At 41.8% G+C, this 22,446-nt stretch overlaps 1 protein-coding gene across 3 annotated transcripts in view; it reads right to left on the bottom strand.

The window, feature by feature from the left end:
• The window catches only part of PLD1 (phospholipase D1), a 149,895-nt gene extending 146,861 nt beyond the window's left edge, over positions 1-3,034 (bottom strand). For all 3 annotated transcript variants that reach the window (XM_042456831.1, XM_042456829.1, XM_042456830.1), the window contains exon 1: positions 2,838-3,034. The gene's annotated coding sequence lies outside the window, so the exon portion shown is untranslated. The remainder of the gene's footprint in view (positions 1-2,837) is intronic.
• Between the last annotated feature and the right edge of the window lie 19,412 nt (positions 3,035-22,446).

The raw sequence follows: 22,446 nt of genomic DNA on the forward strand, positions 1-22,446 counted from the left end.
AGTGGGAAGGATGGTTTGACCTCAATCTCCTTCAAGTCTTCTTGGCCTCCCTGGGCTGTTCTCTTATATCAAGAAAAATTCCAGGTTCATTTGGTCTATCAAGAAACAAGAGATAAAACTTAAGCTTTTGTACTTTACCCTCTCCCCCAAAATTGCACTAACAGATCAGCATTGGCATGTAAGTAATTTAATAAATGTACTGTGATGTTTAGTGTGGAACTTGAAGAGTGAAGGCTGAGAAAAAATGCTTCAGTTATTATGTTTTCTCAGCAACATTAACATGCAACACTCTTCCTTTGGGTTGTTATCTAAGCTGGCTCCCAGCTGGGTCAATTAACTCTGGTCCACTCCCCACATGTTTGAGGCTCACTGGGTAGCATTTCTGAAAGGCTCCCACAACAATTTTTTTTAATCTAGTTTTTCCTTGAGGAAGCTACGGATGAAATTTAACCCATCCCACGTTTGCATTAAATCTGCTTGTTAGTAATTATTACATCTTTACTGACAGAGCTGCCTACCCACAGTCTCACATAACATGGACAAATGTGTGAGAAGAAATCACTGGGAACACAGTATCTTGCTCAGAAGTTTGCTCTCCATATAGTTCTCAGACCTAATTCAGCATTATTTCTACACACACACAGTAGGTTTCCATAGTGCTGGTTATGGTCTATAAAGCCTTATATGGCTCAACTCAGGCTATTTGGCAGACTGTATTTCCCTGTATGAGCTTGCCCCGGGCTCTGAGATCATCAGGGGAGACCCTTCTCTCTCACCATCACTTCAAACACGGGAGACACAAGACAAGGCCTTCTTGGTGGCTGCCCCTAAATTGTGGAACTCCCTTCCCAGGAATGGCCCCCTCGTTGTTGTCCTTCCATTGGCAGGGTAAGATGTTTTTATTCAAACATGCTTTTAAAAGAGAAAATCTTTAAAGAATAGGCTCGGGGTGTTGTACTTTTAATTGCACAGTAAGCACTTTAATATTTCTTAAACTATATTTTATTCTTTTAATGAGTGATGTGTTTTGATATTGTAATAGACTGATTCTGTTGTAATGTTCATTTTTGTATGTTTTCAATTGTACGTATTGTTCTTTTAAATTGTAAGATACTTTGAGTCCCAATTTTGGGGGGGAAAGCATACCGTAATATAAACAAGCAAATAACAATTCATAGGAAATGGTTCTGGATCATCTTCTCAAGAATTACACTAAAGCACCAGGGATGCTTACAAGCCAGGTACATGGACATGCTGATGTGTTTGAAAGAATTCTTAGCATATTCATGGTGAACCTGCATATAACTCTATAGTGACATATACCCACATGTCCAGCCATCTATTTCAGGAGTGGACAAAGTGCAACCCACTCAAGGTGCCTGTGTTAGGAGGCTCAATATAACCCACTTTTAAAATATATGGCTATTGGGAGAGGGGCTGCACTGTTTTTAATGTTTAACAAGTCCTGCTTTTGTTGTTGTTTTTAATGAGAACTGGACTTCCAGATACTTCTGGTTTTGCTTTGGTTTTTTTTGCAGCCGATGTGGCCCCGGAAGGGCAGACAATTGCCTCCCTGATCAGATGCAGCTTGCACAGCCTAATTTACATATTCAGATCAGAAGCTCCTACAAGGAAAGCACTATTTAGTAGCTCCACATACACTGTCTCATTGGGAAAAAAGCAACACAAAAACTTGGAAGTCTGATTAACACAGTTTGCTAACATCATAGACCTGACACATGTAGGTAACAGTTGTCAATCCCCGGTCATTGATTACTATAGAGTTCCAAATGTATAGTGTACTCTGTAATTTTATTTGCATCCACATGTGGCCTTTCCCTCACCCAACCTGGTGTTTTGGGTGGGCTGCAGTTCCTCTTCCTTGCACCTAGTTTTAACCTCACAATGCACCCAGTGAAGAAGGCCAACCTGAGATCATGACAGGACAAACCATCAGTAAGTTTCAAGACTCAAAGGGGTTCAATTTCAAACACGCAATCCAACATTCTAGCTAATATAACCTACTATCACATATTAAAGGAAAACACCAGGATGTCTCTCAGTAACCACCTTGGCCAATCATTGCTTATTCTTTTCCAGGTATTTGTGATCACTTGGACCATGCAGTGGGTAACATTTTGAACCAGATGAGTAACTTGTTGATAAACCCAAGTGACTGCTAACAATGGCTATCAAACTGTACACTGTTGCTGGACATTATCCATTCTAGTATTATTACCTGTTTTAACTTCTGTTCACTTACAAAGATTTTTGTGGGACTCAGACACTTGTGAACTTTAAACCACCCAGATTAAACATGGTAAGAGCAATTCATCTTTACCTGACCCCTGCCTCTGAAAGATACACAGTAGTTGCTAATCTATATACTGGGTTGTATTTCCCAGTTTATATCAGCCATTATATAATCATCTTTTCAGAGCTAAACATTTGCAAAAAGACTAAGAGTTCTGTTTTATTCTTGTTTATTAAACTACTGGGTGCTCAGCACCTATCAGTGAAACCAAATCAAAATGAAGTAGATAATCGTCAAAAGCATCGCTGCAAAGACAGTCAGAGACACATTGCAAAAAGTGAAAGAGATCTTTTAGCAGGAAACTTCAGTCACTAATGCCTTCGCAACCATATCACAATATCCTTTATTACTAAAAGGATTCCCTTTCTTTCCTTGAATACCTTAAGTACAAAGTCACTTTGATCTTTTAGTACACAGAAAACTGAAGTCTTGGCAGCTTTCTGCCATCGGCTGCATGTTAGTTTGGCAACAAGAAAGAACATGATGTTTCGCACCTACAAGTAAAAGTTTGAATGTTACTAACCTTGTGCCCCCTGGAAGGAAGGTGCCCCATTGTCCTGTCATTTTGCTCCCTTTCCAACACTCAGTTCTCCTTCTGTGTTAAGTTAAATGCCCATGCCAGTGCCCAGGGATACACAATTCAGCACAGAGGGACACTTCATATGCCGGAAAAGCAGCAGTGTCTTGCTAAGTGCTTCAGCTCAAGTATCTCCGAGCTGATTCCAGAGTCTAAGGGAAAATCCAGCCCACAAAAGCGTTCAGCCTATAAAGTTGCAAATCAAGAGAAAACCACTCCCTCTGTGTCAAGGAGCATGTTAGTATGAAAGGGAAGAAGGAAAAGAGAGAGAGAAAGCCACAGACAAAATATGAACTAATTCAGCTTCCCATGTTTCGATCCTCTGTAACCTCTCCAAAAGCCAAAAAAAGGGGAATGGCACAGATAAAGCCCCTGGTTATTCTCCTTGTAATTTCTAATTACTTTCTGCTGCCTTAACAAGCACCAAAATAACAACCTAGCTGCAACCCATCATTGATATATGCTCCTCATATCTAACAGTTGTTGCTGTGTGCCTTCCAAGACCTTTCCAACTTATGGCAACCCTAAGGTACGGCATCATAGGATTTTCTGGGGCTGAGAGTATGGCCTGATACAGTCAGGCCAAAATAAAGCTGCTTCGAGTCACTTTAGAGGTGTGCTGTTTAAATTATACATGCGTCGTAAGAGTCCAGAAACCACACCAATGCCATGCTCCAGTCCTAAGGACTGGAGTGTAGCTTTGGTGCAGCTTCCAGACTCTTGGGACGCATGTATCATTTAAACAGCATACCTCTAAAGTGACTCGAAGCAGCTTTATTTTGGTCTGTCTGTACAGGGCCAAAGTGACTTGATCAAGGTCACCCAGTGGGTTTGCATGGCCCAACAGGAATCCAATCTCCAGAGTCCAAGTCTTATGCTCATACCACTACACCATGCTGACTCCACACCTAGCAGAGGTCATAATAATTCTGCTGTAAATAAAGACTTTTAAAATTATTTATTTACTTATTGCCATCTTTTACCCACAAATGAAACTCAAGGCAATTTTCAATTAAACAAAAAAGAGACAAGTAAAACATGAAGTATATAAAAATTAAAAACACTTCAGTAATAATAATTAAAAAGAGACCCAGCATGGCAAGTGTCTGACTAGAGCTCTGGAAACCAGGATTTGCATCCCCACTTGGCCATGGAAAGTCACTGGGTGACTCAGGGCAAGTCACATTCTCCTAGCTTCAGAGAGAGGTAATGGCAACCCACCTCCTGAACAAATCTTGCACTCTAAGTCAGAAATGAATTGAAGGCACATAGCAAACAAATAAAAAATACAGCTCCTACCCAGATCAAAGTCCCTACCACAATGAGAAAGACAGATTATTTAATGATGCACTTTATTTATATACATACACATATATCCAAAGCTATCAGAAAAATGCTACCTGAGGCCCACTTTTCAAATGAAGGCTTCCAATTTTTTTCTTTGCAGGGAACAACAGCTTTTTACTTCTCTTAGAAAAAAAGTGAGCAACTGTGGGAGGGGAAAATTTTCACCACTGTGCCTCCATGACAGCGTGACCAGAAATCACCTTCCCTTCCCTTCCCATTTCATGAGTGGGGAGTGGGGGATGAAATGAAGTAATCCACATTTCTGGAGGGCTCCGGGAACAGTAATTTAAACATCTGAGGGAGTTTTTTATTGAAAGAAAGTTGGGGGAAAATTTTGAGAGGGTAACAATCTTTGGGAGAGCCAGCAGAAACAAAATGTACTTGAGGGCTGGACAGGGCTCATAGGCTTCACCCCCCCCCCCCCCCGGCTTTACAGCAAGATAACCAGAACAAGGCTTCAAGGAAGCATCCAAATATAGGTGGAACTAAAGTTTCATATTTTGTGTGGGACAGGATGGTCTACAGGAAATCCAGAAATATCAGAACATGACTGGAATTTGGGTAGAGCTTTACATTTGTGAAACTGGCTAGCTGTGCAAGGGACTGGACTTTTTACCAGCCTCTGAGATTTTCTTAGGCAAGCGCACCCCTGGTTTTTGCAACAGCCTAAGGCATTCCTGGAATGGTGCATCACGCTCCCCCCAGCAGCCTGGCCATCTCACTTACCTCTATAATCCTGTCAAGAGTGTTTACTGCTTTCTCAGCTAGAAGTGGAAAGAATATTTTTTTAAAAATATTCAAAATATTTTCAAAAATATGTGTTTCAAGTGCTAAGAACCCCTGCTGAGAAGAATGTTGGACTGATGAGAATTGTTATCGTTTGGGACTTATCCTACATAAAATTCACACACAGTTATTTTGCATAGAAAACAGCATGTCCTGTGCTATTTTCTGTGCAGATGATGCTGTAATTGGGCATATTCTATGTAAAAGTTGCACATAGTTGATTTTGCACAGAGAACAGCATTTTATGAAGAAATCTAATTTTCTGCACAGAAAATAATATTTCCAGCACAGAAAAGGTTTTGAATATTAGCAGGAAGAAAATTGCTAATATTACTGATTACTTCCTTCAAGAAAAAAATAATAATGATGAATTACATCCCTACCAGCTCTGGACAGGATCTTAGTCTATGTCTCAGTTGACTTAGAAATGAAGAACATAATTCAGGAGTCATTGCAACTTATAAATGATAAAAAGGGATATAGGCTACAATCTTCAGAATATGTACATCAAATCCCACTATTATGCTCAATGTAGCTTACTCCAAAGTAAAAGTCAAAATAATTTCAAAGGGAATGTATATGCTCCATGATTAATCTCTTTTCTCTCCCTCAGTGGAATTTCCTCAGATGTGTATGCCTCAACAGTAAAAGTTGCAAATTAAGCCTGTGCATCTTCCAGTGACCAACCATAAATGAAGCCTGCAAAACACCAGGGGTGTAGATGAGCAAAATTGTACTGTATAACAAAGAAACATGTTGCACCATTGGTATGCAGTGTACTTGCAGCCTTATTTGGAAGCAAGTTCCATTGAGATCTAGAGACCTTATATAAATGCACATGTCATTTTCTAAGCTTTGTCTCAGATTGGATGTGGAGGTGTAGAGTTCAAATGCAAGTGGGAAAAGTGGAACAGCTGATAATAGTTGTGATTGTTACACTTACCAAATAAAAATCTTCTGGACCATTAAATTTCCTGATATGACAAGAGAAAAAGAGCTCTGGTTAGTTCCAGCAAAATGGGCATAGGATTAGAAAGAGAAATCAAGACTGCCTTATTTCCTGCTGCAGAAGACAATTTAAAAGTGTAAGAATCTTCCAAAAAAATCTTCCAAAAAAGTGTAAGAATCTTCTCCTGCTTTTTTTAATCTGGCCATCTCAACTGCAGAATGTAAGCGCTATTACTATTATTTACTGTTTTTTAATGGTTGCAATTCTTAGGGTCAAGTCATTTCGGGGGTGGGGGTGGAAGTTTGGTTTAAATGTAACAAACTTTGGCTGAATTTCTGTAATGCAGAACATAGAATAAAAATTCTTCAGGCAGACACACATTCTATCTCCCCTCTCAATGTACTCTGAACTAACTGTTTAGCCACTAAAGTCCTCCTCCGCATGGCCATTCAGAGGATGGCAGAGAAGGGGCACACTGGAGAAGCATCTTGCTTTTGTTGTTGCAGAGAAATGAAGAAAATGCCAATCTCTGAAAAGACCAAAAAAAGACATAGGTATGTTGGACTTTGTTGATGTTGTGTGCCTTCAAGTTGTTTCCCACTTATGGCAACTTTAATGCAAATCTATCATAGGGTTTTCTTGGCAAGATTGGATAATGGAGGTTGTATTTGCCTTCCTCTGTGGCTAAGAGAGTGTGACTTACCGAAGATCAACCATTGGGTTTCAATGGCCAAGTGGATTTAAATCCTGATCAACCAGAGTCCCACTCCAACACTCAAACCATGCTGGCTCCCACATTTGACTTCTATTTGTATATACCACTAATAGGATGCCAGATATTGTGCCCTAGAATGAACTCGAAGCAGCATGCAATGGTTTTCTTCTTTGCCACTTTAGCCTCCTAATAACCATGCAAGGTGCATCAGTCTAAGAGGAAACAACTGGGACTCACATAAGATAGGTCAGCCAGTTTTATGGTTCAGCAGGGACCAGAATAATGTTTGCAGGATTTTGTCTCTTGCATTTTCTACTGTGTATAAAATTATACACAGGGTGTATTATAATTATAAACAAGTCTAGCATGGTGTGCTGGTTTGTGCACTGGACTAACACACTGGGAGACCAGGATTTGAATCCCAGCTCAGCCAGGGTCACCGTAACTTGGAGGTGACTTGAAGGCACACAATAACAAATGTCAGTGTGCAGTGGTATGAGCTCTAGGAATTTGGGAGACCAAGGTTCACATAACAGCCACGGAAAACCACTGAGTGACTTTGGCATGTCACACCCTCTCAGCCTCAGAGGAGGGCAATAAACGCCCTCTGAAGAAACTTTCCAAGAAAGCCCTAAGCTAGGTTCGCTTTAGGGTTGCCAAAAGTCAGAAACAACTTGAAGACTCACAACAACAACATATAAAATTATATGTGATTAAACTAGGTTGCCTGGTAAAATACAGGACAGGGTTCCTGTAGCTTTAATAACTGAAGAAGAGGGAAATTCAGCAGGTGTTGCTTGTCATATAAGCATTAAGCAACACATTTCGAGCACTGCAGTTTAGCTAACTAAAACATTATGCATTCAAATGAGAGGTAGAAACATATATTTCCCTGAGCAAGGAACATTTTTAATAAGTGTCATACATGGAGATAATATTTACTTTAGCCAGACTTGCCTGGATAAAATTAATCAGATTCAAAGCAAACTGTCTCAAACATGTGGAAAATATCTGTCTGTTTATACCAGTTACAAGCCAAGCTGAAAAATTGCATAACTTTTGTAAGAAGAAATAGCACATGCTATGAAATAGCAAAACCCTCACACGTCCCATTAACGTTATCCCACAAAATGCCCTTTTTATATATGTAGTTTTGTATTTGTTGCTATATTGAACAACAGTAGCTGTAATTCTTGACACACATACCTGGGAACTAATCCTACTGATCACACTGGGATTTACATCTCAGTAAACAGGCAAAGAATCAGACCGCAAAAGTTACACTGTTAGACCAATAATAATTTGGATTTTCTGGTAGATATGTTATCCTTCAGTATGTAAGAAACAAAGTACTGTACTTCCTCTCATTCTCTTTTCCCCAGATAACTGGATACAATCTAGAACATTCATGTGATCTCCCTCATTCCCAGAATGTGCTGTTCCCAATATGGAAAAGATAACCATAGTATCAACAGGAGATCTTTACCCAGACAAACAAGTACGTTACTTACTATATATGTCCTTGACTGAACAAAATCTTTGGGAGCTGACGCATGATTAAACACACTATTATCCTCGCCAAATTTACAGTGCTCTGGCAGAGCCCTATTAGAGTACACACTGAAACTCCAATTACCAGTCTTTACCTATGCTGTCAATGAAAGGGGGGAGGGGGGGGAAGATGGTGGCAAGCAACCCTATTCTAACACATATACAATTTATTACATAGGAATTTCAACCCATGCAGCTATTAGAAACTATTAGAGACAACCAGCACTTTGTGGCTCACCGCAATTCCATGATAATAGAATTGTTCCACCACTCCATATCCCTCTGCCCATTATTATCATAATTGCTGTTCCATAGGCTGCTTTCTGAGTAACACATTTCTTTTTTCTGCACAGTTTATGAACATGGGCTCAGCACACACCTTCATGTTGTGGACCATGCTTAAAAATATTTAGAGCTGATGTTTGTTGAATACATGTTCATGTTCATCTATAGCAGTAAGATCTTCTGAACACTGAATCATGGTAATGGTGAAGACTTGTCCATCCAGAGTTAGCATCTGAACCCAAGCAGGCACATGACTTAACTTGTTATGATCTTCCCCACTATAGTTAGATTTATTGTATCTCTGTTTCACCAGTAGGAGCCATGTAAACCAAAACATGTTGTTCGACTTCACATCCCATCAGCCCTAGTCAGCATAGTTAACAGAGAGGCATAATGGGAGATACAGTCCAATAAGATCTGGAGCACTGTATGATTCCCATCCAGTTCTATATAAATTGCAGTCTTTACTTTAAATGTTCATCTATCTTCTGCCCTTGTTTTGGATGGTATACCCCCCCCTTCCTTCTGTTTTTCTGATGGTCCATTAAATGGCCACCCTGTTTACTCCCAGGACTGTGCGGAGAGGAAACTGACTTAAAAAGTGAAACTGCATCTGAAACCAGCTGATGTCTCCATTTTTTCTTCTTCTACAAAATCTCTGGATGCCACCTAGTGGCTGCATTCTTGCTCTTATTCCACAGCGACACACTGTAGCAATCGATATGGAAGTTTCCCTTTTCTGCTGAATTATGAAACTCATGAGGTAGCTGTGAAAAAAAACCTGCCAACACTCACATGGCTGTTATGAGCAAGTCTCAAGCGCAAAGGAAATGAATCTGCAGCCTTCCTGAGAAATAATGTGACATGCAATGGCCTCTTTATTAGCTGAGTAGATGTTTAATAGGTATCACATCTTATTAACAGAGAAAGCATATTGATGTATTGACTTAACAAAGGTGGAAACTGGGGTTTCAGAAATCACTGCCACAACAATTAACCATATAGAGGCAGTGTTCGCATCATAAATGCACAGCATAGTCTAAACAGTTTTTGAGCAATCATGTTTTATGCTATACAGATACTCCACACCCCCAAAATCAGGTTTATATTTAACAGAAAGATGCAACTAATCCTAGTCTGTCATATGAGTGCACCTATATTCAACTCTTTTCCAACTTTCACTCACACAAGCATCACCTTCATGATGGCTAGGGATTTCAGCAACTGTATTCTTTTAAAAGTAGACTTTCCAAACCTTGTTGGACAAACTTTTTTTTTTTTTTGGCCCAATAATGCTTTCTGTCATTAGCTCTCTGAGAGATAGGAACATGCTCCTGTCACCTGTTTGCTGATTCTTTTAATTCAGGAGTGACAAACCTGTGGCTCTCAGATGTTGTCAAACTACAACTCCCATCATACCTCACTGCTGATGGGAATTGGAGACCAACAATGCCTAAAAGACATATCCAGGGGTAGCCATGTTGGCCATAGAGCAAAATACAGTATTATCCAAAAACTACAAAATAGTCATACCTTTATTGGATAATGTGCACTTTAGTTGGTCCAATAAAGGTATCACTGCCTTGTGGATTTTGAATGCCTAGAGGGACACAGTTTCCCACAGCTCTGTTTGAACTAGGCAGGCCAGGGATAGATGCTGGGGTGTTTTGCAGGTGTGGGTTGAATTTTACCAAATTGCCATGTGTGAAGTGAGAAGTTTGGCAACTGTGGTTAAATCCAACAATCACAAGCCTAAGGTATGGCGGTGGGAGAAGGGACTTGCGTTACAGGGGAAGGCGAGATCGATGTGTCATATCTATCTCTCCTTCCTGTCCCCCTCCCAACCAAAGGAACCTGAGGGTCACTCCAACCGTGCCACAAACCCTGTCGCTGCTCCTGTGCAATGCCAGGTCGATTAACAACAAGTCCCACATCCTCCATGATCTGTTGGAGGACAATAATTGCGACCTGGCTTGCATTACCGAGACCTGGCTTGGGCCTGAGGGAGATGCTGTGTGGGCTCAGGCCCTGCCTGCTGGGTTGGCGGTGGGGGGCCAGCCCGGGGTGGGGGGGGGGGGGGGGGGGTGGCCTTGATACATAGGAACACCTTGTCTCTCACCAGGAACCACATCCGACAGACTTCCTATATCGAGTGTATTTACCTGACCCTAAAGGCTAGGGACAGTCTAGGGATTCTGTTGGTGTATCGGCCACCCCGTGCGCTAACGGACTCCCTTAACGAGCTGACACAGCTGGTCGCGGAGTTGATACTGGAGATGCCCAGGCTACTTGTCCTGGGTGACTTCAACATCTCCCTCACGGCCAGCTATGTTCCATCTGGTGCGGCTCGGGAATTCATGGATACCATGGCGGCCATGGGCCTGTCCCAGCTGATTTCGGGTCCAACGCATTTTGCGGGTAATACACTTGATTTGGTCTTTTGTTCGGATGCGGAAAATCCGTGGGCAGAAATAACTAATATTTCCCCCCGTCATGGACGGATCACTTCCTGGTGGAGGCAAAAATCAAGGTCTCTACCCAGATCCCCCCCGGGGGTGGCGGACCTATTAGGATGGTCCACCCTCGAAGGCTGATGGAACCCAAAAGGTTCCAGGAAGCCCTAGAGGGACACATGGTTGGAAGTGACGGCGACTCTGTTGATGCCCTGACTGGTATTTGGAATACCGGTCTTTCTAGGGCTATACACAGTATCGCTCCCAAGCGCCCTCTCAGACCCGCTTCCAAACGTAAGCCCTGGTACACGGAAGATCTCCGGGCAAGGAAGCAGGAACTGCGACGGCTAGAGTACCGCTGGCGGAAACACCTTCGCTTAGACGACAAGGCTCTCCTAGACCAACTGTTAGAGGACTACGGAGAGGCGATATGAGCAGCTAAGAACTCGTTCTATGGTGCTCGTGTCGCGTCCGCGGAGTCGCGTCCAGCAGAGTTGTTCAGGGTAGTCAGGGAGCTAACTCAGCTCCCTCCTGCCCCGAACCAGATCCTTGAACCTTCTAAGGCCTGCTGTGACCAATTTAATAACATCTTCGCGGATAAAACCTCTCGGATAAGCAAAGGTCTTAATGCCGGCATTAGAGCAGAACCTAGGGTAGAGGCGTCCAGAGCCTCCGTGAACTCCATTAAACTGGATCAGTTTGAGTTGGCAAGTACCAAGGATGTGGACAAGATCCTTGGAAGCGTTCGGAAGACAACCTGCTCTCTCGATCCCTGTCCCTCATGGCTAGCGGCTCAGGGGGGACCGGCAGTAACGTCCCTGTTACACCGGATTATTAATACATCTTTGAGGGAAGGGCAATTTCCATCTGATCTGAAATTGGTCATCGTAAAACCTTTATTAAAAAAGCCCTCCCTCGACCCCCTGTTACATAGTAATTATCGGCCAGTTTCGCTGCTGCCATTTTTGGGGAAGGTGATCGAGAGGGCGGTTGCAATCCAGCTTCAATCGATCTTGGATGAAACGGATTATCTGGACCCATTTCAAACTGGCTTTCGGGCGGGTTACGGGGTTGAGACGGCCATGGTCGCCTTGGTCGATGATCTCCGTCTGGGCATCGATAGGGGAAGCGTGTCCCTGTTGGTGCTCTTGGACATCTCAGCGGCTTTCGATACCATAGACCATGGTATCCTTCTGGAGCGCCTGGTAGAGGTGGGAATCGGGGGCACTGCGCTCCAGTGGTTCCGGTCCTACCTCTCTGGGAGGTTCCAGATGGTGCAGCTGGGAGACATGTGCTCCGATAAGAGGGCCCTTACATCTGGGGTCCCTCAAGGAGCCATTCTGTCTCCCACGCTTTTTAACATTTACATGAAACCGCTGGAAGAGATCATCCGGAGACACGGGGCGCGGGGTTATCAGTACGCTGATGACACCCAAATAGTCTTCTCTATGTCTCCGACTGATGCAGTGACTGAGGATGGTGTCTCTCCTCTCGTGGCCTGTCTGGAGTCAGTAATGGGCTGGATGAGGGAAAACCGACTCAGTCTGAATCCAGAGAAAACGGAGGTACTTGTGATAGGTTCCCCTGGTCCAGGAATGGCGGTGGTTCCACCTGTCCTGAACGGGATCACACTTCCTGTGAAGGACTCCGTGCGCAGTCTGGGGGTGCTTCTTGACTCGCCGCTTCACCTGACAGCTCAGGTGAATGCGACGGTCAAGAGCACCTGTTACCAGCTTCGGCTTATTCGCCAGCTGCGCCCATACCTGGCCCAGGGGGACCTTGAAGCAGTGGTACATGCTCTGGTAACCTCTAGATTGGATTTCTGCAATGCGCTCTACATGGGGCAACCCTTATACCAAACCCGGAAGCTACAGCTGGTACAGAATATGGCAGCCAGGCTGATCACTGGTACTTCCAGGACCAGCCATATTACATCTGTGCTAAAAGACCTGCATTGGCTGCCTATTCACTTCCGGGCACAGTATAAGGTGTTGGTAATTACCTATAAAGCCCTATATGGCCTGGGCCCAGGATACCTGAAGGACCGCCTCTCCCCATACATTCCGCCCCACACCCTCACAACTTCTGGGCAGCAATTACTTAGGGTTCCAGGGGCCAGGCTTACCTCCACAATGAGGAGGACGTATTCCATTGCCGCCCCAGCCCTTTGGAACACGCTGCCCACAGAGCTCCGCTCGGCCACCTCCCTGGCTCAGTTCAGAAGGGATTTAAAAACCTTCTTATTCCAAGCTGCATTCCCTGAATGAAGTTCCAGCTGGCCTTCCTCCCTCTTTTGTTGGCAAGATGGTTGGCTGATGGGGTTTTTTAATTCGTTTTTAATATGTGTATTTTGTGTATCTTACTGTACTTGCTATGTGTATTTTGTTGTGTTTTACTGTATTTGATTTTATTATGTTGTTCACCACCCTGATCATTGGAAGGGCGGTATACAAATAAAAATTTTATTATTATTATTATTATTATTATTATTATTATTATTAAGAGAGAGATTGTGTGTGTGCATTTGCCTTCAAGTCACCTGTCGACTTACAGCAACTCCATGCATTTCATAGGATTTGCTTAGGCAAAGAATAGTCAGAGATGAACAAGGCTTGTCTGGTAAGGCCTGAATTAGAGATAGAGTGAAAACCAGTTAGGAAGAGCAGCTGGTAAGATCTAAATAGGGATTTGGGAGCTGGGAATGTGAGAAGAGTTCTGGGAATCAATGGCCTGTTACAGACAGCCAAAATAAAGCTGCTTCGAGTCACAGTGCAGGTATGGTGATTCAATGATGCATGCGTCCTAAGAGTCCAGAAGTCACACCAAAGCCACGCTCCAGCCCTAAGGACTGGAGCATGGCTTTGGTGTGGCTCCTGGACTCTTAGGACGCATGCATCATTGAAACACCATACCTCCACTGTGACTCGAAGCAGCTTTATTTTGGCTGTCTGTAAGAGGCCAATGTTTGAATCAATGGTTATACAGTTGCAATTGTTTCTCCACATTTGCCACTTTGATTTTTGTAGATTTGATTATTTGCAGTTTTGATTAATATGTTCTCTCTAGAAATCTCTAGAGTTGTGCTGGAGAATCTAGACATTTCCAGAGAATCATCGAATCATACAGTTGGAAGAGACCACAAGGGCCATCCAGTCCAACCCCCTGCCATGTAGGAAATCTCAATCAAAGCATCCCCGACAGCTGTCCATCAAGCCTCTGTTTAAAGACCTCCAAGGAAGAAGACTCCACTACACTCTGAGGGAGTTAGTTCCACTGTCAAACAGTCCTTACTGTCAGGAAGTTCCTCCTAATGTTGAGGTAGAATCTCTTTTTCTGTAGCTTGCATTCATTGTTCTGGGTCCTGTTCTCTAGAGCAGGAGAAAACAAGCTTGCTCACTCCTCAATATGACATTCCTTCAAATATTTAAACAGGGCTATCATATCACCTCTTAACCTTCTCTTCTCCAGGCTAAACATCCCCAGCTCCCTAAGTCGTTCCTCACAGGACATGCTTTCCAGACCCTTCACCATTTTAGTCGCCCTCCTTTGGACACGCTCCAGTTTCTCAATGTCCTTTTTGAATTGTGGTACCCAGAACTGGACACAATATTCCAGGTGGGGCCTGACCAAAGCAGACTACAGTGGCATTATAACTTCCCTTGATCTAGACACTATACTTTTATTGATGCAGCCAAAAATTGCATTGGCCTTTTTAGCTGCTGCATCACACTGTTGACTCATGTTCAACTTGTGGTTTACTTGGACTCCTAGATCCCTTTCACATGAAGTCTCATTCAGCCAGGTGTCCCCCCTCCTATATCTGTGCATTTCCCCCCCCCCCCCCCCCAGCACAGTACCATACATTTCTCTGTGTCGAATTTCATTTTGTTAGCTTTGGCCCAGCTGTCTAGTCTATTGAGGTCATTTTGAATTTTGATCCTGTCCTCTGGGGTATGACTTCTCTAGCCATTTGTAGGTCTTCCAGCATGCTTTTTATGATCAACTTCTGGAAGAGTTGCACTGGAGGAACTGGATTCCTAGAGAAGTATTCTCTTAGGTAAAATGAATAGTGTTTTTTTTTTTATTTGCAGTTTTTTCACATTCACGGTGATCCATCACCTCTAACCCCAGTGAATGTGGAGGGACCACTATATAATAAATCTCTGCTGGTTTTATTTTCTGCAGACTTGTCTGACTGTTTTCATTTATGAAGGAGAACTGTTTATGCTTTGCCATGTTGAATCCACTGATCAACACAGCCACTTGCCCAGAACAGCAGTCACCCTGAGGCCTGAGTACCAGATCCAAGGAGGAATCTTCAGGGTAAAAGAGCAAAGTGAGTAACAGGGTTGGAACTGAAAGACCAACCTGGATAAAAGATCTGTCGCAATGTGACCCCTCTCCTCATAAGCTCTTGTACTTAATTCTGCTGAACAGATACAATGTGGATCTTGGATCATGCTGCTGAAAGACAAATCAGACAGTTCCACCCATGTTGCCATACCACACACTCTTGTCACTCAGAGCAGGTGTGCTGCGGTAGGTGGAGCTGAACAATCATGAAATCAGTGAATGATGAAAGAAGAGAGGTACACATATAACAGGAGTCAGATAATACAGCAAACAACCTTTTATATGATAAGGGTCTGCATTAAGGTAAAGCGTGAGTGAGAACATGTGACAAGTTAGGCCTTTTGTCTGATCCATCTTGGTTCTTATTAAGTTGTAACATACAGTCTCTCTAGTACCTCACAGAAAATGAATCTTTTGCTAGCTGGAATTGATGGAGGTTGCAGTCCAATACATCTGGAAGTCACTACGTTAACAAAGGTTGTCCTGTAGGAGCATATTTACTTCTCTCTCTCTCTTTTCTTTTCTGCCTCTTTGAAAAAAAAAATGTGTGTAAACATTTTACTATCATTTGCCTGGAGATTGGGGAAGGTGGAAACATAAGTAAACAACGTAAGTAATACTTATGTGACTAAACCTCCAAGAGTAACTAATCATATGTTGTGGCATATTTACACCTACATCTTACTCCCATCTCTTACCTATCCCTTGTCCTGGGAGTGGCATGCTAAACATCAAATTGCTAACAAAGTACTTATTACTGAAAAAGAAGAAAATGGCAAGTGAAGCAGCTAAATAGAAGGTGTCTAGATTCAAGTGTCCATCTGAAGTATACAATTTTTCATTGTTTCATTTTGTACTAAAGAGCAAAACTTGTGGTGCATCTACACTGCAGAAATAATGCAGTTTAGCATCACTTTAAGTGCTGCAGCGCCATCCTATGGAATCATGGGATTTGTAGTTAGTTGTAGCTCCAGAGCTCTCTGACAGGGAAGGGTAAATCTCTCACAAAACTACCAATTCCAGAATTCCATACCATTAGACTATGGCAGTTAAAGTGGTGTCAAACTATATTTCTACAATGTAGATGCACTCTTGGAGATGTTACTTAATTGTTCTACAACTCACAGAATCTCTCAGATAGCATACAGTACACTTAACATACAGTAACTTTTTACAGTACAGTGGATCCTTGTTATACGCTGTGGTTTGGTTCCAAGATCCCCCGTGGATAACAAAATCCATGGATACTCAAGTCCCATTCAATATAATGACATAACAAAATGGTGTCCCTTATATAAAATGGAAAATCAAGGTTTGATATTTGAAATGTATACTTTTTTTGAACATTTTCAAACTGTGGATGCTTGAATCAGTGTATAAAAAAATCCGTGGATAAGAAGGGCTGACTGTAAATACAGTGCAATAGCTTAACATCAATAACAATAATAAATTTGCCGGAAAATATGCAGCTACAAATCTCTGATCAGTCATGAGTCTCACTGAGTGGGTTGGCTGGAACACCCAAAAACCATTTGTGAATATAAAATCATACACACAGTGGTCAAAAAAATGACACCAGTCCCCTGGCAGAATGTTTAATCAGCTATGGGTTTTTTGGTTAAGTGCCTAGGTTGATTGTGGACATTCCTCCAGGATGGGGAGGACTTGGATCTCCAACATGGGTCTGCTCACACTAAGAGCCTTCAACACAGGATGTGTTGAATCAGGGTACAGCTAATTTCATTTTCAACCAGTCCAGAGCAACTTCTTTTGCTCAGAAATACAATGCGTGCCTGATAGACAATGAATGTCAAATTATTTTTCCATATACCTCCCAGTCTACAGCAATGTACAGATGGCCTTCCATATCCAGAGATTCAAACATCCACAGCTTGAAAATGTTTTTAAAATATACACATTCCCAAAAGCAAATGTTAATTTTGCCATTTCAATTAAGGGATATCATTTTATCCCCTGAATTTAAAGGGACTTAAGCATCCATGGATTTTGGCATCCGTTGTGGGTGCTGGAATCAAATCCTAGTGGATACCAAGGACTCACTGTATTTAAGCCATTTAGGTGAGAGGTGAAATAGGGGTTGTTTTATCTGCATTACTCAAGAAATGCTTATTTTACAACAATAAAGTAAAATAAAATTGTTTTCACAGCATAGTTGTCTGAAATGCTGGTACAGTTGGCCCTCTGTATCCATGGATTCCTTAACCACAGATTCAAGCATTCCATGGCTTGAAAATATTTTTAAACATATAAATTCCAAAAAAACAAACCCTGATTTTGCCATTTTACACAAGGGACACCATTTTATTATGCCATTGTATTAAATGGGACTTGAGCATGCACAGATTTTGGTATCCACCAAGTGGGGGGGAGGGGGGTTATGGAACCAAACTCCAGTGGATACCAAGGGCCCACTGTACTGTATTTCAATACAGCAGAGTCAGACCTACCTCAGATGACAAACACTGGGAGGTGGCAGCTAAGTGTCAGAGGGGAGAGCTTTCTGGCACACAGCTTGCCTTGCCTCCCCCAAACTAGCTGGCTGCATCCAAATATAGAAGAGGAAGTTTTCCCATCACCAGTTAGTTTTTGTACATGGAATGCAGGGAGAAGGAAGCCATCCTCCTCTCCTCTCCAGCCAGCAAGAAGTCTTAGGGTGGTGCCAAAATTCAGGAACAGGACTGAAATATATGGTTGATCTGCAACCTCGAAGGAAGTCCATGACTGTCTTCTGAAGAACAGGGTAATTAATGTCAATGACACCTCTAGGGCTTCTTGATACTGTATTTTCCTCCTTACCACTGGCATTGTGGGACATCTACCAAGCAGTTTCTTTCTAACGGTTTACCCCAACATTTTCATGCATTGCAAAAGTCAGTGGTTTATCTCTTCTAAATGGCTGTAATGAGGAGCAGTGTTTAACCAGCTAGAGTACATACCGTTCGGTGTTGCAACCACTACAGAGGAACTATGAAGGAAGTTCTCACTTAACAATCAGAATTGTTTCATTGAACCACAGTGCCCTAGACTATGCACAAAATTTGCAGGTTCAGAGTGATTGTATGAATGAAGTGACACCACTTTGTCAGATGTTCTGCTGAAAGGTGGCACTTCTGTGACTCTATATGGCCAATGTTCAGCCCAACTGCTTTTTAGGAAGGCTGCAGTACCCTAAAAGCACCAGATCTCATCTGGTTTTGGAAGCTAAGCAGGGTCAGCCCTAGTTAGTACTTGGATGGGAGAGCACCAACAAATATCAGGTACTGTAGACTATATTTCATAGAATCATACAGTTGGAAGAAACCACTAAGGCCATCCAATCCAATCTGTTGCCCTGCAGGAATATACAATCAAAGCACTCTTGACAGATGGTCATTTAGCCACTGCTTAAAAATCTCCAAAGGAGACTTCAGCACACTCTAAGGCAGTGTATTCCACTGTAGAACAGCTCTTACCATCAGGAAGTTCTTCCAAATGTTTAGGTGGAATCTCTTTTCCTGTAATTTGAATGCATTGCTCCGTATAGCAGCAGAAAACAAACTTGTTCAATCCTCAATATTTCATCCCTTCAAATAATTCAATATGGCTATCATGTTAACTCTTTTCTTCCCGGTGCTACCCATCTCCCTAAGGCATCCCTCATAGGTTTCCAGACCTTTCATCATTTTGGTCACCCTCCTCTGGACACATTCCAGCTTAACAATATCCCTCTTCAATTGTGATGTATTTCAGGTGAAGCCTGACCAAAGTAAAATAGTGTGGTACTATTACTTTCCTTGATCTAAATACTATACTCCTACTAATGCAGCCTAGAAACATATTGATTTTTTTAGCTGCTATATGACACTGTTGACTCATTTTTAGCTTGTGGTCTACTATGGGCTGAAACAAATGGCCGTAAAAGGGCAGCTCTATGCTGCCCCTTTGAGTGCCAGATCAGGGCACAGCAATCACATGCCGTGGCCCTGATCCAGCATTTTTCTGGCCCAAAAAGAAGAGGAAAAAGGCACGCTTTCCATGACCGCCATGACTTTTCGGCATTTCTGCAGGGTGGCATGTGTAAACACCATGTCGCAAAAATGCCACGATGCCTCCCACTGTGTGGTCAATGGGGCAGTGTGACACCAGCTTGGGGGTGGCATCAGGGCATACACCATGCATACATCATGCCCCCATGCCACCCCAAAGCTGGTGTATTTTGCCAGTCTGTTTTGGCCCTAAGACTTTTAAATCCTCTTCACATGTAGCGTTGTCAAGCCAAGTGTCACCCATTCTATTTCTGCTTAGTACTTGGATGTGAAGTGTCAAGGAATACCAGGTGATGCAGGGTATAGTTCAGAGGAAGAATCTGGCCAAACCACTTCTGAGAATGTCTTGCCTAAGAAAACCCTATGCAATTCAGGGGGCCACCATAAGTCAACAGGTAACCTGAAGGAACATACACACTGTCAACCTTGTATACAACTGGAATCTCTACAGAAGTAGATGGGCATAAGATAAAGTCACACCCACTTTGGGCAAAAATTATGTCCACGCTTCTCACCAAATTTTGTCACTTTGTACAGCACAGACCAAAAGGCAGAGGTACGTTTGGCCAGCAAATGCCATACTCCTCCTCACCGAGGAAATTCAGAAGATTTTTCAACTTGTGATTTGATGTTCAATAAAGTACCCATCTCTAGATCATACAGGAAACCAGCAGGAACAGGGAATATTCAGAACTCTCTATTTCTCAAAATGGCAACTCGTTTTTCACCTGACAACTGTGGTGCTTTCTGCTATAGCAATAAAGGAATGGCAATGACCCAAATCAAATGACATCACTCAAGTCTAATTTAGTCATAAGCATTTTGTTTCTAAAGGAAATAAAACTCCTTTAGCCCAGGTGTTTATCCAAGGGGCAGACTAAATAAGCATGGCACTATTTGCTTAAACATGGGAACACCTATTTACAATTGACTAATCCACCCAATGCCCTTTGATAGTGTAAAAGTGACGGCAAAATGATACAAAGCATGCTGCTTTAGTTCTTGCCTCTAATAAAAATTAGTATTGTAGTTAACAATAACTAAGTTTAAAATACTGCATGAGGTGTATTAAGTAGAGCTGGGGGGGGAGGGAAGATGTCTGTTTTGATGCTTGTATTTGCATTTTTATTATTCTATATTTATATAATACCTATAAATTATTTTAAAGAATAAAACCTTTGAAGCCACAAAGCTTGTGTTGAGTAACCGTCTTAAACAAAGCGTAGGAAGAGATTACAAAACCTAGTTGGATTATCTGTTCTAGGTGTGTACAGATTTTGGACTGTACCTAAAGATGTCTGAGACAAAGAATCCAGGATATAGTTTTCAAAAATCCATGATCCTGCCATTATATATGACAACTCTAAGTAAAACATAAAGTCCACATAGCACTCAATAGTGGATAGTTTCATCTTTAGGGCCAAACTAGAAAATTACAGCTGCACTAGTTTTAAAACAACAATGGTTAACAGCAAAGAGAGAGTAGCAATGTTCTTTAAGGCAACACAGTGCGCAGCAAAGGAGGAAACAATTTTCTCCATAGTTCCAATGAAAAGTCCCTTCACACATAATTAACAGGAATTTTTAAAAAATCAAACTACTACAACTGAAGTGATGCAGTCAGTATCACATCTGATTTGGATCTGGGACAAACTACTTGTTACACTAACCATGTGACATACAGCTACATCTTGGGATTTGCCTGAATTAATTGTAGGCACATAGGATGCTATTTGCACCTTGAATGTGGTGCATGGTAACCCTTCATCACATCTTGGAAAAGTAACCTTTTTGTACTGCAACTCCCAAACTCTCCCAACCAGCATATCTAGTGCTGTGCTGTGCTTTTCACTGCATGTCACAGTCCAACCTAATCCAATCCAAAATATTTATTGCTATTGATATAGCAATTGATTTTGTTTGCATAGGGCAAATAATAATAAAATTACAATAAAATGTCCCTTGGCATAAGCACGGATATAAAAAGTATCAAGAAAGTATAAACAATTTCAAAACCATTTAAAACCCTTCATGAAATTTTCTGGGTTGAGCCCTTTCAAACAATTAAGTTTCCTTGTGATCTTGTGCCAGCTTATTCAAGGGTTTCATTGTAATTTCCTTTGTAACTAACATAAACAGTGCAGCATAAAATATATACTCTTTCTTATCAGATAATAGGTAGGCCACTATATTCTGATTTGACCAACCACTATGTTGTTTCACCAAATGTAACAACACAGTCTCTTCTAGGGCAAGCATACAAACGTCTTCTACACAGCTGTTGCCCCAATCTGCCCATTATAGAGATAGGAAAATATCTACCCTCCGAAGAAACAGTTGGCATTTGTTGAAATCTTATGTTGATGGAAACCTTCCTTCACCTAAATAATAATAATAATAATAATAATAATAATAATAATAATAATAAATATTTGTATCCCACCTCTCCCTGTATTGGATCGAGGTGGGTAACAACAAACAAAATAGATGAAGTTTACTATGGATGTTCAAGTGCCAAAGTGTTCAGATACAAATGTAATTCCCAGTTGTGTCTTTGAAATGTATTGTAGTGTCAAGAGACAGTAACATTTTGCAAAGCACCTCCCTATTTTTCAGTAAAAATGATAGATGTTGTCTACACCCATCTGAGTTAACCAATTGCTTGAAGTATATAGTATTTAAATGAGAAAATTGTGACATTAAAACTGAAGTGCCTCTGCTGAAGGCCTCCCTGGGGACTGAGGTCTACTGGAAAAGCCTTCCTCTTTGAAAGATCTGAAGGCTATCATTCTATTAACAACTCACATGAGGAGAACAAAAAAAATAAAAAAATGACATCTCCTGCTTTTTCTCCCCAACCTGTGGAATCTCCAGCCTCTGGAGAATTTCCATTTACTCATTGTGGCACTCAGACATCCATACCCAATATATTTGTAGCCACCGTAACTACCAGAAATGGTGACTTTGAATTCCAAAACATAATTGTTTTATCATGATGGCATTTGCATATCACACTAAGCTATGATCTGTTAAGCAAGGTTTGTTGTTTTAGCCCCAAATTGTTCCAGAG

This window comes from Sceloporus undulatus, chromosome 3, assembly GCF_019175285.1.
Source record: "Sceloporus undulatus isolate JIND9_A2432 ecotype Alabama chromosome 3, SceUnd_v1.1, whole genome shotgun sequence".
Taxonomy (NCBI): domain Eukaryota; kingdom Metazoa; phylum Chordata; class Lepidosauria; order Squamata; family Phrynosomatidae; genus Sceloporus; species Sceloporus undulatus.